We start from the raw sequence: 18,586 nt of genomic DNA, 5'->3' as shown, positions 1-18,586 counted from the left end.
AGCTATAATGATCTTAAACACCAGGTGACAGATGCAACACTTGGGGAAGTATCTGAATACAAAATATCCTTTTCTGAAGCATTGGGTAATAGCACTGGCAGATGTCAGCTGGCAAACACACGTTTTGCAAAATAAGATGACCCATTTCGCTGTGTGTCACTTTTCTAACTGCTTGACATAGCACCATGTCACCTGAGCAATGACTCTGAGCGCTTTGAAGAAGTGAAGGGCTTTGAAATGTAACATCAGATGAAAGATTTCAGGTTTTTAATTAGCCTGTTGTGTTAATGAGCAGAAGTGTTCACTAGGTGGTCTGTGCTCTTTTATTAGACAGTGGGAGGAAGGTCATGGGTGGTGACATCAGCAAGTGAAGCCATGTAACCAGAGTGCAGTTAATGCTCCGGCATTTGGATGTAATTTTAAGGGTGATTTTGCATTGGAGAGATTCGTGCATAACATGGTTTCAAAAAGTTTCATGTGAAAAAAGGAACAAAGAGGATAATTATACATTGGGGAATTGTGAAGTAACGAACAGATGGACAGACAAAATGCACCTGTAGATCACAACTTGTATAAAAGAAATTGCATTTTTTAAACACTTTAACTAATGCAAGAACCAGAAAATGAAACAAGATACGAATGCTGCCCTGTCAAACAAAATTGTCAAAGATTTTAAACATTTGCTTCACTTTGAATGGATGTTCACACTGACAGCAATTAAAATGCCAAGGAACTGTAATGGTGGTGGCCTGTAGGTGTTTCTACTTGGCTTAACTGTATACTGAGAAGGAAAACATATCCATGACTAAACATGTGCCAAAAGCTCAACTTCACATTGATATCAGTCTCTGTCACTCACCAATTTCGTATTAAAAACCAATGACTTTTGGTTGCTTTTGTAGGTTTAAATCGCTCTGAATATGAAGGCCCCCTATTATAAAGGTTCCAAATTGATCTATCCTACATCATAGTAACTAATCGTACAATAAACTAAGGCTGGGTGGTATACTGAGTTGGTAATATATTGGTTATGTTTTCCCAAAAGAATGAGACAATACCATCTATATTGGTATAGCCTGATATGACCCTTCAGAAATGTACACCGAGGTCAGATGTAAGCTTTCCAACCACCTCGCATGTTGTGCAGCTGTTAATTTTCAAACTGGGAGGAAACCCCTGTGCTTTGATTTTTTTTTCATTATATGCTGTTTCAATTAAGATTATTGTGACATGAGGCTTTCAATTGCATGAAAACATTTATTCCACTTGATATATTTATAGTAAAATTGTATTCATCCCCATGTTATAGAGGTATGAATTTTGATCAGTATAAGCCCTACAATAAACTATAGTTTTCACCAGTTAACACAAATGACTACCATTTAGCACTAAAAATAAATAGTAGGGTACATAAAACCGACCAGGAAACAGACATTTTCTGCTAATTGCACCCCGGTGAAACTTGCTGGTTATCAAAGAAAAACACTGCAGAACAAGTCTTGAGTCATTATAAACACTTAATGTAATCCAATCATGTTTTTAATGAAGACACTGGTGCAGTGTTCATAAATGAGCACTTATAACAAGCGAAAACACAGGCAAACGTGCAAGGTTAATATTAAACGACTACAATTGTCTGGAAAAACGATCACTTGACAAAATGCAGCTACCACAGAAAAAAGTCAGTAATCATGAGGAAATTTAATGAAACAGTGGAAAAAGATGTGACAGAGCCACATGTCCCAATCGTGACGTTGCACTGGGCTTTCAAAAACTAAAATATTCCATTTGTGACACCTCAGCAGTTTCCTCTCTCTTTAATGGAAGTGAAGAAATGCTGCTGTTTGGATTCAAGCATGTGACAAGCAAGTCTAAAGGCCATCTAACCAACCACACTTGCTCAATATTCCTCTCTAAACATGCACTTTCCCAACACAATGCAAGTTCAAACCCAAAGCAGCAATTATACCACCAGCATAAACATGTCTATACCAATTGAAACACTGTCTAGGGCCCTGATTTTAAGATGCATTTTGGTTTGAATTGATCACAAGTGGACGACGCTAAATACAGGTGTAAAACTTTTGATCTCATCTACTTTCTAACACAATCAGAGGAAGTCGAAAACCATTCGACTGAATTGCTTTTGTGGTGTAGACGCCCATGTGGTAACGTGTTCAAACAGCCACAAAAGACTCTCATTTAGCTTACTCTACACTTATTGATGTAATGTGTGATGTACGGAGCACAATGTTTTTCAAACGGTCCTGAAATCTAGCATGAACCTAGGGGTGGGAGATAAACATGTAGATATGATAAACGGGTAGAAAGTTGTCAACCAGTAGATATTTTGGACTATTGTCTCTATCGAGGTTACGCACCTCCACCACGTTTCCGCACACGTGGTCACAAAAACGTAATGTTTTTAAACATATTTAAGCACCACAGTTTTAAAACAAGTGATTTTAAGCCATTGAAACACAAACAACAGTCCTAAATGCGCGGGCCGTTTTTGTTTGAGAGAAGCGCGCAAGTCGCGCATCCGCTGCTCATTAAGCTTGTGAGCATTGGCCTTAAATACATATATGCATCAAAATTGCCTCCTTTGCAAGTATCTTATAAACAGACCATTTAGGGCTTAAGAGAAAGTATATTGAATCCGGACTTTAGTCTTACAGGGGAAGCTACATAATTTTGCTCCTGTCTGTCATTCATGTTTTTGTGAAAATCTCTCACTGCTTTTGACTAAATCCCTTTTCTACCTTTAATAAGATTTACATTATCATTATTATTATTATTGTTTCATCATTGACTGTTTATCTTCAGTAAGCTTAAGTTTTGTTTGGTTTTATCTTCTTCTTTATGCTTTTATACGTTTTTGTGAGAATTATGAAAATTCTATGGCATTAAATATTTTAATAACACAAAAATCTTATTAAAAAGATAAAAACTCTTTGTGATACATATCATTATCATGATATAAAATGAATCCTATCGTGATATAAAATTTTGGTCATATCATCCACCCCTACATGTGTTCGGCGTGGTCTTTAGGCTATCATTAATACAATGAACACAGATGTTCTCCGCCTCTTTCATTTTGTGTGTAAAAGTTGCATGAACTTACTTCATCAATTGCTCATGAAATATCGGAGATGCCCTTACATGTGGGGTGCACAATTGATCGAAAAAATAATCGGGATTACAATTACGGGTGAAACAATTACATAATCGCCATTGTGTGCTCATTTCTGTGCATTTTGCCAGTATGTTTGGGCACCAAATACATTGTTGAATCAAAGATTTCAAAATTGAAAAGTTGATGTGTCCTTTAGCTATTTCTTTCTTTTTTTTTGTATCAGCATAACTCCTCTAATTATTTGTTATTTACTTTATATTATTTAGTTTTGGATGTTTATATTTTACCATTCAGCTGCCTCACAGAAAGTTATAAAATATTTCAAGACTTCAATGAATAATCTATTAATCGCCAAGAATAATCGCAATTACAACATCAAAGTGAATAACAGGCAATTATGAGTTTTGTCTTTATCGTGTAGCCTTACCTTACATATACCTGAACATGTACAAAACACTATGCAGCATGTTTACTGACAACACAAGGATCGGTACTCTGACATAAGTTTTAAATACTCGTCAAAAGACCATCCCCACAAAGTAATCAGTAGAGAAGTATTTAAAAGTGGACAAAAGAGACAGATTAAAACACCAGGTGTGAATCGACACGTGTCACTCTCGTCCGCTTATGCATTGATCCGATCGATCAAAATGCATCTTAATACCAGGTCTGGGATTTGTCTGCGCAATCACATTTGTCTGGTTGGCTCAATTTACATCAACAGTTCTGCCCGGCTGTTAGTTTTGCCAGGTCATTCCTCTCTAAATGAAATGAATTTCATGTCCTCATACCTCCTATACTTTCACTGAACCTTCTCAGCCTAAAAGTGTTCCCTGGAGAACCTCTCAGAATCTTGACAGCATCTACAGATGTCAGACTCTGCTTGTAAGGCCGCCTTGCTCTGGAAGAAAAGGATGAAAAAATGTGAATCTGTGTATGGTTATCGTCATGCAATAGGCAGCTACAGCTGAGGCTTCTTTTATGCTACAAATTATTAGCCGACAACAGAGGCTTTAACACCAAATGTCAACAGTCAACGAATGGCTGAGTAGCTCTCAGACAGACACACCCTTGTGATTTCTTTCCATTCAGCTGGCCTATCTGCATTGGAACGCTTTAGTCATGCTCTCTGTAGACACGCACACAAAAATATGTCTGCAACTCTGTTAAAAGTTTTGATAAGTTTAACACCATGACAGGATCATAACACAATCTTTTCCTCTCTGAGGATCAAACTGTCAAGAATGAAAATTGTGACTCTGACAATAAAACCCCTATGAGTAAACCCAACGCAAATGCAGCAGTACACAATAAATAATATACAAGATTTTTATTTTGTTAAAAAAATGTTGGCTATACAGTTGCCAATGTGTTTCGGCTGGATGCTTGTTAGCCCAGGTCAAATGTCTTTTTTGGTCACTAGATATAAATAATTCTTCATTAATATTTAAAACGTAACATTCGCCCGTTTTGTTTTTATTAAAGAACAGCACAACATTATGGCGTACCAACTGTGAAGCTGTCAACAACAGTATGGCCTGTTTTGATCTAGTAAAAGCTTTTTGCTTTGTCATAAAGAGACAGAATCAAGTGCCGTCTTAGACAGAGAGGGGTTCAACAGTTGACACATCTGATCTCAGTCGTCTCTCTCATTCCCTCATGACTTTGGATTGAGCCGCAGGGAGTGACCAAAAGACCTTAAGCCTGCTCAGTTGAAGCCCAGCTGCGGCCCATGAGCTCATCTATCCATCTCTGGTTTATCTTTGACATCGGCAAGGAAATTGGCTGATGGGAGCTTGACCACAGAGCCCCACCCAATGTCAGCCAATGACCCTGTAAGAAATCCAATTCAACGCAGTTTATCTTCTGGCGAATGCCAATTATGCTGCTTAAGATTCAACTCGAGTTACATGAAAAATTTGCACTACAATGAACTGGAAATGATCCATTATTTCCTAATAAATGCATATGCAAAATTCAAAATAAACACATATTTTTAGTTTCATAAAGAAACAACCCTTTTTCATTCATTGGGTATTATTGGTTCTGGTTTGTGCATTTAATCTTGCCTATAAACAACATGCTTCTTTTTTGTCGCCACGTCTGTAGATTAGAATTTTCTGATGTCTGGACTTTATCATCAGGGGTTTAGAAAAATATAAACAAATGATTCAATATACAAGTTACAACTGCAAATGTCAAATCCATAATGCTGGAATTGCTCATATGCATTAAGAACAAGTTTGACCACTTAAGCAACTTCTTCACAAACACAGAACATTTGGGAACCACAATGGGACTTTTTTTAAATGGGATAATGGAATTTCTTGTAAAGACTCAGTTGTGATGGGGACTGAAAACACACAGAAATTCTTGTCCAGCACTAGGCGTATCTCCTAACCCAACACATTCTGCTATGCTAGTTGTCACACACAAAACCGCATTAACAGTCAGCCTTACGCAGCAGTGGAAAAAGTTGGGAAAGAGGACTATCCACAAAGACTCCTTCTTTCACTCCCCCCTGACTTAGACTCACACGCTTGCAATTCATCGCTTACTACAGCCTGTTTTCAAAACTGAGAGTTCTTGTGCAGGGTAGGCATGTGGGTTGTGGACACTCTTGAATTCCTGACCTATTTTACCCTCCCTGTGCAGGCCACAACCTCAACTCTACATTCATTGCCATACTATGGAATTATTACATGGCGTGGATAAAGATCACAACAGTTTCCACCCAGATATATGCGAAACTTCCCCAAACACCACTAATGGAAAGTGGAAACAAATCACGTGGAAAATAAAAATATGGAATTAAAAACATTCATACATCACATTGTGATTTCCAGTCATTTTACATGCTACAAAAAATAAGACTTAAAAAACTTGGCTTGATATTTTATTAAATGGTGGTGTGGCGCTTTACAAACCCAGTGCAAAAACTTTAAGAAACCCCAAACACTGGTTTATGACTAGCCACAGTGACAATGACACCTATAGTTGGTTTCATCGAATGCATGCTGTTGTCGTAGTTACGCGCCTGAACCGAAGTAAACTTCCAGTCTGTATTTATTTATCGATCGGCTAAACTGTTCCCGGAAACAAAAACCTTGTCGAAAATAAAACGTTTTGGTTTGGTAAAAAGACAAGGAGAGACGACGGGCATAAATCACAACTGTGCAGAGAGGTTTGGCAGACAGGCAAGAATTCAAGGACCTTGATACTTTAATTTTACACAGTAACGTTAAATCAATGTAGTAGTTGATAATTGTTAGATAGGATATATGAACAAAGGTAAATTACCTGTTATTTATTCCTTTTCTTGGTCAGAAATAAACTACTGTAAAGGGACTTTTATTAAATTCTATATCAAAGTCTACCGGAAGTTACGTTTAGTCCACAAAAGCAATTTGTTTAGTTGTTGCGGCTGATACCGTCAATTGATCAAAAGCTTGGCCTATCTGGTAATAATGAGGTAAGAAGGAGAACAAAGTCTCAAAAGCACAGCAGCAATAGAACGGGTCTAACTTTAAGGATCAGAGTAAATTTAAAATGATTAAGGAAAACTAAATGAAAAAATAACACTGATAAATGGACCTCAGGGAAACAATATATACAGTACTATGCAAAAGTCTTAGGCCACCATCACCAGCTCTGTTGTTTTAGCAAAGTTTTAATGTCCATCCATATTTATTTTTCACTCTTTTTAAGATACAGGAAATGTGTACACAAAATTAAAAACAAATCAATTTAAACGTCTTCTTCAGGCATCAGTCAGTATTTAGTGTGACGTCTCTTGGCACGAAACACATCTTGAGCTTTTTTGAGGAGACTGAAGTCCTGAAGTCATTCCATTAGAATTAGAAATTAGGATTTAATTTCATTTATTTTTAAGAGATCCTGCAGCTAGCTGCTATTTATTGCTCAAGTGGAAGGGGATTTACTCTAAAAACTTGACACATCAGCTTATACCTTTATACTGTTTTTAATACTACATACACATTTCTTGTATTTTCTGGTTGTATTCTAATAAAGAGACTGAGAAATAATTATATACCGGTATGATCACTATACAATTGCAAAAACAACAAATCTTATGGTAGCATCCTAGCATGGTGCCCTTTTGCACAGTACTGTATAAAATAATAATAATCTAAAAATGTAATAATTTAGTGTGATTTTACTAGTGATAGGCTGTATGGAAATGTCCAATAACTGCATCTGTTTAATCAAACAAAAATAATATAACAATAGCATTTCTAATAGACGGGAAACAAATGGCGTTTGTAAATTTTAAGTGTACTCTTGTTTAAACAGCTGACCACTAATGACCTCTTAAAAAAATGCTTTGAAGCACAACTGCATGTTGTTAGTGAGAGATAGGCTACTTCTGCAATCGCCAGCAGAAACGCAATGGTCAGCAGCCAGCCTTCATTCACACATCAACACTGTAGCCCCACAAGACAGTTTAGAGAGGCCTTGAGAGGAGCAGTCATGCCCAAGAGTTACCCAGCTGGCACATCGCCCAGCAGCTAAATTAGGACTGTGTCTCTGTCTGCTACCTCTGAGACACAAACAACAACCAGCTAAAGCATGGCAAAGAATAACAGCAAAATATTTCATAATTTATAATTCAGCTTCAAATTTCGTAAACAACAAAGTGTTGTTGGCGTCTTGCTGAAAACATGACACTGCACAGCAAAGATATATTAGAAGTGTAGCATATTTAAAGCACTAAAGATGAGCTACTAAAGCTATTTATGAACACTGGTCTCCCAGCATCATGGTTCTTTCTTGGAAACTATGTGGTGGAACATGTAAAGAAACTTTAAAATGTGACTCTTAAGGCTAAATATACATGATCCTTATTAGTAAAAAGTGAAACCAGCTAAGGCTAGAAGGTAGTTTTATAAAAACTTGAGGATTCCATCTGAGATTTTTTTTATGTAATGTAAGGTAAACCTGTATCAATTTCCACAAGATACTCATGTTAAACCTTTACAATACTAATATCTTTATTTCTTTCTTAATGCCATTCCTGCATAAATGGTTATATTCATGGCGTGAACAGGTAAATATACACACAAGTAATTTAAGTTGGGGATGGACAATTTGGCATCTCAAATTCACCTAAACTGCATGTCTTTAAACTGTGGGAGGAAAACGGAGTACCTGGAGTAAACCCACGTTGACAAAGAGATAACATGCAAACACCACACAGAAAGACCTCCAGACCTCAAACCGGGAACCTTCTTGTTGTGAGGCAACAGGGCTACCGACTGAGCCAAAGCATTGTCCAGCAATACTTATAAAAAACATTAATTACAATTTGAGTTAGTTTTTGACACTTGTAGTCCATGTGGAAGCAATCCGTATTCAAGGGAACTGCTAAAAGTGACCAAAATAATGACTCATCCTGGACTACAATATGTCCAATTCCTCTGACTGACACAAAGTAAATTATGGTTCATGGCTGTGACTTAACAGGAGCCTGCAGGGTAATAAAACCGTTAAGTTTTCTTAATACATCTTACATCCTTTTAAAATTCATGTCTAAAGTTGACACACGATGGAAAATTGTGCATTCACAGCTAGGGGTGTGACGGTCATTATATAACCGTGAGACCGACGGTTATAGTTGAACACCGTCATTAGAACTCTATAACCGCCAAAACCGTGTTATTAAAGTATTTTATAATATTTTATATATATATATATATATATATATATATATATATATATATATATATATATATATAAAAATTTATCATAAAGAATTTTTAAATACTAATTAAAAACAATTGTTAACAGTCCCCTCACGTTCTCACGCAGTGAAAAATACAAAGCGGAGCAGACACTGACAACGCGCTGACATGACAAACCAGGTTACTTTTCGGTTACTTTTGAGATTAAACATATTAAACAAAGTCTCACCTTTCAAATCATGTCTTCCTTTAAGTTAATATATAGCATCAAATAAACATGAATGACCATGAGAAGGAATGTTGTTTTAACCGCGGAAAGGCGTCGGTACACTCCGCTTTTCAAGTTCACATCCTCCCATGCTAATCTACTAACTCTCTTGAACGCACATTCACAGCTAGTTGTCTTGCTGTTAATTTTAAAAGAAACGTAGAGCAAGTATCTCAGTGTTTAGTTTATTCAAACGCCGGGTGAGCACTGTGCAGCGCGTCTGCAGAGAGCGTTTGCTGCGCGTGGCCATTGTGCTTTTACACCGGCTGCGTTTGCAGCGCATAGTGCAGTTTAATAATAATCTCAAATTCACATTACTTTCTTTTACCTGCATTTATGAGCAAAACCTCTTCAATATGCTTTTAATCCACATTGTTTTCGTGCTGTTCTGGTCCGTGTAATGACAGATATAGACACAATTACAGACATAAAAAGCCCAACGCTCAAATCTGTTTCTCTGAAGATTATTAAAATAGATGATAGATGATAGAGTGACAGCGCAGTTTTCTGGCAACAGTGTGTTAAATATTTCATTGCTTTTTGTTAAATTGTTCAAAGTTATTACTGTTTAAAACACACTTGGCATCACATTCATGATTTTGTAGTAAAATGACAGTTTCCCGTCAATCCACGAGCATTTAAACGAGCAAAACGCCCCCCACCGACGGTTATGTTATGAACCGTCACATTTTACTCATGTCATAACCGTCATCACCAATTCTGAAACCGGCACACCCCTATTCACAGCGTCTTTAAACTCACTGCAAACCAAATCAAAAGAGCACATCAGTGAGTGCCAAAGTTATTAAAAGCAGCCTTGATTCTGGAGGTATTTTACTCTATTCATTTTCTTTACTGGCATTTCTTTAAAAAAAAAGGACACAATGTAGTTCTAAAAGCAATTGGATTTTCTTACTACTTGAATCCTGCTGTAGTAATCTATATCGATAATATGATGGACAGAGCAAATATTTAAATCGAGATAAAAGGCTATTTTTGAAGCACCACTAGTTGTGTCCTACAGTCAAACTGTGATTCCATGAGTTTGGTAATGGAGAGCTTCCTTACTCTTGTCTCTTAAAACATTTAATTAGGAAATTTACAGTATCTGTTTAATGGGTCTGTCATACTGTCTGAGACATTAATCCCTCTCATCGCACTTCTCTCCTCATCCGCATCTCATTTTCTCTCCTTTGCAAGGGTATCTGACAGCTTTCATCTTTCAACTGGAGAGAAAAAATTGTTGGCCAGTAAAGGCCAAAGACACATTCCTTAGTGAGATCAAATGGCTGATGAAGTAGTTAATTTTTGAGGAATGTTGATAACATTAAGCCAGGTTTATAATTTTAGTGCTTTTGTGTTTGTCAGCAGCTTGATAATAACTTTTTGAATCTTAATAAAAGTGGAATAAAACATTTAGTTAACTTACAATATAAATAAGTTTGAGTTTAAATTACGGTATAGCCCAGTTTAAAAGACAGGAGTAAGCATTAATTAAATTACAACATTAAAGTAGCTTTTATGAATGCGACTTGAAAAACATTACTGGTGTGAATTGAGACGAAACAATGGCAATGATATAATTTAAGATATGTCAGTGCAAGTTATTTTGAGTTAGGCCCACACGTGCATTCCAGTCTGGGACTAGGCTTTAAAGGGCGTTCAAATTATGATGATATCTAGAAGAATAACTATAACTATATAGAGTCCACACATATTAGTGAAATCAGGCCTTTAAAAATACAAATTGTCTCAGACTGTTTCAGAACATCACCTTTAAAGCTCTTAAATTGTGTGAATCAAGATGGTTGTCTGATGGCACATCACTATCTCTAACCACCTTGTTTAAGTAGGACTAGTGGTCAACCGATATGGGTTTTTAATGGCAGTACTGTCAATTTGCCGATATGAGGCCAATATAACACAAAGGTAATTACAGTAAACGAGAGACAAGCAGAAAACCGGTGAAACAAAATAAAAATTTGTCATGCCTAATATTTATTTCCTAATATATATTTATTAATATTTATCTATTTAGTGTCTGTCAGACTTAGGTTTTACATATCACAGGACTCACAAATTGTGCCTTGCAGTTGGGATACCAAAATGCATCTTGATTTATAGGGAGGAAAAATATATTGAAATGCTTTTGCATTCTCTTACAGACTTGGTTGGGTAATTATTGTGGTGTATGAAGTTCAGTAATCGGGTATTTAAATCGCACTTGAACACACACTCTCGTTTACTTTCACTTTCCATTTGGGGTCACGCAAAGCCACAAACTGTACAGGAAGCAAGCAGTACTGATTTGTCATCGACCATCTGGATCGTTGCACAAAATTTCTGCCAACATCGTCCTGTCAAGTTATTACTATCCTCGCGTAAAGAATATTAAATCTTTAGCAGCAAGCTTACAGGCGATATAGATTGCATGCGCAGTGAAGAGAATTGAGAAAAAGGCTGCAGTATACAGTATGTGACTCTGTGCATACCTCGCTCTTAAAGCGACAGTATCCTTTAATTTTCTGATCGAAAATATGTTCCAATCTTTGCATGGAAAAACACTGTATGATCCAAACTGTTAGTTGTGTGACCCATTGAACCACTATTAAATGGTGAGTATATCCAGTGAGGAGATGAGCAAGAACAGTTGGCTTGTATGGAAATCCAGATTCTTGGTTTGTTAAAAAACAGCAGCATCAACAACAAAAATAGCAGAGCAAGTATTGTGGTCAGTGGCCCTATAGACGGTTTCATCGGATGCACGTGATACACGTCTGGATCCAAACCTTACTTCCGGTTTCGTTTTTTAATGGTCTGACTAGTTGCTAAACTGATCTCTTGAACAAATGCCTCGTCGAAAATAACAAATGTTTTGGTTTCCTAGGTAATCTATGTGTTGTTTTGTTTGCTTTTTATATAAATAAACTATGTTTAAAGAACTTTGTTGTTTACCGGAAGTTACGTGCGGACCGCGACAGCGGCTCGTTTATGTTGTTACTGCTGAAACGGTCTATAGGCTTTGTATTGGCAAAATTTGGCCCATGGCGAAAAACTATTGAGGAACCCTATTTTATGCCCTAAACATCAAGTGGCATTTTCTTATCTGTGACTTCAGTTAATATTTCAGATTCAGAATCTGAAATTTATAGATATTTCATTTCAGTAAGAAGCAATTATTTGTATTGATGATTGTAATTTGACTATTTTATGTGTGTTATTTGTGTTTTTATAGATGTTTTGTCTCAATATTCTACTTTAAGAGTAACAATAAATAAGTAAATGTCGAACAATCTAGATGACAACCAATTTCTGTGAGTTGCCCTCTTTGGGAATTTTCTCTACAAAGCTTTGTCACCGTTATGTCCTTTAATTTTTTTCATACGATCTTCCAACCAGGCTTGGGTTATTGACTATGCCGCCCACCATGGCCCACAGTACAAGGCCAGCAGTGGATGTCGATTGACTCTAGCAGTTGCGCTGGGAGACATCAGTAATCATTATGTAACTGCCATTGCTGCGTGGGCTGTAGGAGCAGTGCTATCATTCTGATAAAGCTAGGAAGGCTGCTTTGTCTCATTGGGCCCAGACCAGGTTTTCTCACTGAATTTTGAAAAAAGCACTGGTCCTAAAATATTACAAATTGAAATGCATTTTATCTAATAAGAAAAAGTGTATTCTGCCGTAAAAGTCACCGCTTGTTTGGAGCATAAACCAGGTCCTGCAAACTGTTTAGCTGGTTAGGTATGCTATACCATATGTGGCATAATGCAGAGTTACCATAAAAAGAATTAAATGAAGCATTAGCACTAAGCTTCACCAGCAAACCACCTGTAAAACACTCGATAACCCTGATGTTGCTATAGTTACCACTTTAATGAACACTAGCCATTCGCTTCAGCTTGTGCCATTTATTTGACTTTATTTGATAAAACTACTTAGACCAACCTGTAATTAAACTTTTGTGGTCACTCAGGAATTTAATTATTCATTTAAAAGTACATATATACTTCAATTATATTCTATATATTCTGCTTTTATTGAAATATCTTGTGTTTTTCCTATAAATTTTGTTACATTCTGTGAATGCACAAAGGAATAGGCCTATGCTGTTTTTCATTATCCATTTTAGGAGTGGTTTGAAGGGATAGATTTTTACAATGATAAATGTGTGGTACTTTGAAGGTCCAATTTTATGAGACATACATTGTTTGAAAAGAATGACAACCATTGTGCCATGTCACACAGCATTCCTCACTCTCATACTGCCAATTTGAGCAATGTGCTTGCATTCAGAAGACGAGGGTTAGTAACACGCCAACTATGGAAAGACACATAGGTACCCAGCAATGTTATAGCACAAACAAAGGCATGCTCTCCATTCTTACTAGCTAATGTCACTGCAACTGCAAATACAGCTATAGAGAACTAACATGGATAATCAACAATCATACAAACTCAAACATGACCGTACACAAACACACCCTCAGTGTCTCATTAAAAAAAAAAAAGTCACACAGAAAAGGGAGGGTGAAAGATAAATAGAGGAAGGAAAAGCGAGTAATGGAGTGAGTGAATGAGAAACAGAGGACAGAGAAACTGAGGCAGAAAGACATGAAAGCAAGAGCGTGCATCTTCACACTACAGCCAGTTACGAGGTGGGTGATGAAACCATCCTCCACTAGCTCCCAGTGAAAACACAATTGTTGAAGCTCGCCATGATTGGAACATACAAATAAAAAGGCATGTTTGTTTTTCCAGCTGAACGAATGTGAGCATCTGTTACAAGGTGGCACCTCTATTTTAGCAGTCAGCAGTGATCTTTCTCCTGCCTATGCATCTATTCCCCCCCCCCCCCCCCGCAGAACCCGTTACTAACACAAAATTACTTATTTATGCATTTATTTACATGCTCACTCTTTCACCCAAGCTGAACTAATGTGACATGTGGCATCCCTGCAAGGTTCGCCAACTGCACTCCTCTTCCATCAAACCAAAAAGGTGGAGGAAAACAACTCGCCGATGAGAAAAATCACCTGACCTTGGTTATCATCACACCGCCACACTTAACCCTGGTACAAACGTTCAATTCTTTAGTAGTGCTAATGTCCCAAATAACAGCCTACTCCAGGGCAAGCAGTGAAACATATCTGTTTAACATATTGCACCAAAACAAGCACCATGCAGGGAAATTTTACATTTTTTTAAGGACAATACTAATGCATCTTAAAAAGAAAATACAAAAATATATAATTCTGTCTCAATCTGTTTAAGAATTAAACAAGAGTAACATAGTGCATAGGTTTTTCCTTACATTCAGTCCTAAACAAAAAATGTATATATTGTATTTCAAGGTGTATGTAGTGCATTTAGTTTCTTTCAAAAATAAAAATTCTGTCATTTTCTCGTTTCAATTAACACAATAGAAGATATTTTTATAAATGATGGTAAGTACAAAGCTGATTGTAACCACTGATTTCCATAGTAGGAAAAATTCATCACCAACTGGTTGACTTGAACTGTGTGCTTACCATCATTTATAATTTTTTTCTTATCATTTATCACAATACTTCCATATTTGTTTCCTACTATGGAAGTCAATTGTAACAATAAGTGGTGTGGTTACCATCATTTATCAAAATATCATTCTTGTGTTCATCTAGGTTTGTGCCAATAGACGATAGTATAGTGTATTGATGATCGTCAGACATATCGACGATATTAAGCTTTCATGAAGATAGTTGGCGATGGTTATTATTATCATCATCATAGTTTCACATTAACATGTGCATTGCGTGCTTTTCCTCCCAGGAGAGGGTTTGTGGGTTTCACTTTGCGCGAGAGCTTGTAACGCACGCGGATTCCTTCTCGCACGCACCTGGACTTAATGCGCGCGTCTTGGACTCTTGCTTGGACAGCAATGCATGCGGCATGGACTCCTTCTGTAATGCGCATGATTTGGACTCTTTTTTGCACATGAGCTTGTAATACGCAAGGCTCTGACATTTCCTTGTCCTAGAGAGATTGTTAGCACGCAGAGGGTTAAAACCAGCTAAAGCTTTGTTCCTCCCATCTGGCACACAAGAAAAAGCGCCTAGGCTTTTCCGCGCTCTTATTAATGGCATCAGTTTTAAGAAGGTTACGGTCATGACAGTGTTGCCCTCGCTTCTTTTTTATTAATCAATCAAGTAACGTCAGAAATGAGTAAAAAAATGAAAAAATAAATAAATGAGTAAACTACTGCCTTGCCCCCCGATACTATCGTGTATCGGCGAACTCACAGGCTGATGACAGGATGATCTCAAAATGGGGCATATCGCCCAATGTTCATCTTCCTCAAAAAAAAAAAGAAATTCATACAGGTTTAGAACAACATGAGGATGAGAAAATTACAGAATTTTTATTTTTGGGTGAACTATGCCTTTACCTGCTTTATCAGCACAATGTTAGGACCAATTAACAGCTTCATCCCCCACCTTGTGTAACAATCCACCAAAACTCATTAACTGCTCCTAGTTATGTGTTCAACCAAGCAATCTGCGAAGATACAGCTACAACATATATAATTTATAGTAGTCATAAAAGGGAAAACCAGGGTTACGGGACGATATTCCCCACACCCATGATCATGTCAGAGGAGGGAGCTAAACCGAACAACTCTCCCCTAATTAGAGGCAACAAATGCTCTGCAGGTTAAACACAAGTGAACAATAAATTGCATCAGTTGACTGAAGTAATCACTAGATCAGGGGTCTCCAACCTTTTTGTGAGCAAGGACTACCACAATGGATATAACCTAATCTGGAGGTCTACTTTTAGATATAGTCTACGCCAAACTTTTTTGTTTTACTTGTTGATTTTATTTTAATTTAAATTGTTTTATCATTGTTTAAAATGTTACCGTGAATAAAAGATGCCAAGCTAATATAATATAGAGACCACTGTACTACAAAATAAAAGTTCTTGATAGCCACAAACACTGCCTCCCCCACCCCACAGGTTATGTAAATGGAAAGCATAAACAACCTCACACATTCACCAAACAATGATTTGTTAAACAATGATATCAGCTTACCCTTAACACACGGATATCCTCCATTTGGTTCTAAAATATAAATTCATTAATTCCCATTAAACATTATTTGTGTACACAAGGCCTGATGCCTCTGTTTAAACAATCAATAGTGTATTGTTTGCAAATATATCAGATGGCATCACAATCACAGTCAATTTGACTTTTAGTCATAGGTTAGATTATTTTGGACTATTGCTGAAATAAAATGACCTAGCATATTTGTGCATATAAAATAAATGGCCTTTCCACATTCATTATTTTGTGGACATACAAAACATCTCTCATAAATTTCCACAAAATAAATTATCCTCGCGGCAGCACAAGATGAGCGCGTGAACATCCCCTGTGGGCTGTAAAATAATACGGGTGGCTTTCACACAAGACGACTTTGTAAATGTAAAGTAAACAAACCAAACCTTAATTTCCAATTTTTTCCACATCTAGTTTACTTACTAGACACAAAGCCCAACAAAGATCGAGAATAACCTACAAAATGAAACTAACACAACATAACACAAATGTCCATAAAAACGGACTGCTGTTTAACGTTAAACACAATGAGAACATTTTACGCAAACACAACTTCAATATGAATATTGTGAAAGAATGAATGGGGTCACAAAACATGTTATTATAATCTTGTTTGTTTACCTTTCACATCCTGTCACGACTCATGTACAGTTTGTTATCGCCTCACAAGACACGTGAAGGTGACGAACTACTTCATAGCATTAAATGACACACACATCCTCGGTTAACTTTTAGATTTTGTACAGGACTAACAACAACCCTTGTTTAACGTATTTTTCGCTATCTGAAGTAACGGAGGAGGTATTATGGTCTTCGAGGAGCGGAGAAATGAGTCTCATCACAGGCAACAAATTGCAGGGTTTCCCCTTCGACGCAATAGCGCGAGGACACACCCAATGAGGCGCGGTGGATGTGGGTGACGTCAGTGGGATCGACTGATTACCTCTTCATCAATCAGCAAGAGAGCCACTTTACTCCTCGCGTGAAACGCACCCGTTCATTTTGCCCCATTCAAAAGACCCTTGTGAATTTGCCCGTGTTGGAAAACAGAAGTAATCACTGCCCGCGTGCAGCACACATTCTCGTCGACACATTTGACTTGACAAAAATGATTGTGAAATCGTGCGTATGATAAATGACAAGCATAATATTGACATGCAATAAACGCTTAAGGTGTCTTATTGAAAAATCGTGCGAAACAAAATTATAATGCCACAATTGTAAAGGTAAATCCTCGACAACTGCACTTCTTCCGCATTCAAATTGCTCACAAAAAGCTGTGAAAATGAATCTTTGCAGCAGGCATGGTCAAAATATATTTATGGTAAGCAAACACCGTGCAGCTTTAAGCAACATTACAACATATCACACTGAACATGCACACACACACGCACAAAACACACCTGTGGGTTGCAAAACAACAAAGTTAAGAAAAATAGTGGAAAAGGGAAAACAAACCTTAGAGCTTTGATGGCTGTTTCTGTCAGGAAGAGTGGCAGCCGCACATGGGACGTTCCTCATTCAGTGCATCCAGAAGAAACGACCCCTGTTGGCTTCAGTACAAGCCCTCTCCTTAAAACTCCTGATAAATACGAAAAATGTCTTTAAGTAAAACCGTGCGCGGACAAATAAAGTCTTTCTTTGGATGTCTGCTCGTAAAGCGCGTTTGTTTACTCTGCATCTGTGAACTAACTTCAGATTTGGTGCCAGTCAACCAGCAGGACGGAATTCGTTGTTTTTCCTACATGTAAAATCTGACCTCCGCGAGTTGGCTATAGACGCATATAAATAGATGGAAACTTGTTATATCACGCCAGCGTGAACGAACCCGTAACGATCCAGTCTGCTCGAACCCAATCCAACAGCCTTTCCCCGTCCAGAGAAAAGAGGAAATAATCGCAAGAAGGATCGAGGTATGTTCCGCTTTGACTACGGAACTCAACAGATCCAAGTTTTGCTTAGTTTTCGCTCTTGTTTGCCGCGGCTTAACTGCTCGGGTTCGCTGCGGGTGATCCGCTTGCTCGTTCTCCCGTTTAACCGCCGAGAAAAGTGCGGATAAACGCAACCTTTCACGCGCAACAACAAAGACACGGTTTCACTCACTGGTTGCCGTGGCTGGAAATCGAAAGAGGGAAGACGAGATTCAGTGTGAGGGTTGGGAGAGCGGCTGCGGAGAGGGAGGGACTTGTGGATCAGTCATTTAAGGTGGATCATCAGGAAGATTGAATCGTTGTTGTTAGTAGATGTGCTTTTTGATGAATGCACAAATTAATTATTTTTTGTGTTTCCGTAGCCCAGTACAGTATTGCGTTAACAACGCAAAGGGAACACGTACACTGATAGAATAGTATAATAGTATAGTTTAAAGGCAA

General features: G+C 37.5%; 1 protein-coding gene across 7 annotated transcripts in view; it reads right to left on the bottom strand.

The window, feature by feature from the left end:
- The window catches only part of atp2b4 (ATPase plasma membrane Ca2+ transporting 4), a 94,055-nt gene extending 75,691 nt beyond the window's left edge, over positions 1–18,364 (bottom strand). For 3 of the 7 annotated variants that reach the window (XM_065241387.1, XM_065241384.2, XM_065241386.1), the window contains exon 1: positions 17,673–18,364. The gene's annotated coding sequence lies outside the window, so the exon portion shown is untranslated. Of the gene's footprint in view, positions 1–3,930; positions 4,041–16,835; positions 17,049–17,672 lie in introns of those variants that run through there. The other 4 variants (XM_065241381.2, XM_065241385.1, XM_065241382.2 and 1 more) reach the window with 3 other exon arrangements.
- Between the last annotated feature and the right edge of the window lie 222 nt (positions 18,365–18,586).

Source organism: Paramisgurnus dabryanus, chromosome 14 (genome assembly GCF_030506205.2).
Source record: "Paramisgurnus dabryanus chromosome 14, PD_genome_1.1, whole genome shotgun sequence".
Lineage (NCBI taxonomy): Eukaryota > Metazoa > Chordata > Actinopteri > Cypriniformes > Cobitidae > Paramisgurnus > Paramisgurnus dabryanus.
Note: the sequence above shows the minus strand (reverse complement) of the source record. Positions and strands in the feature narration are given on the sequence as shown.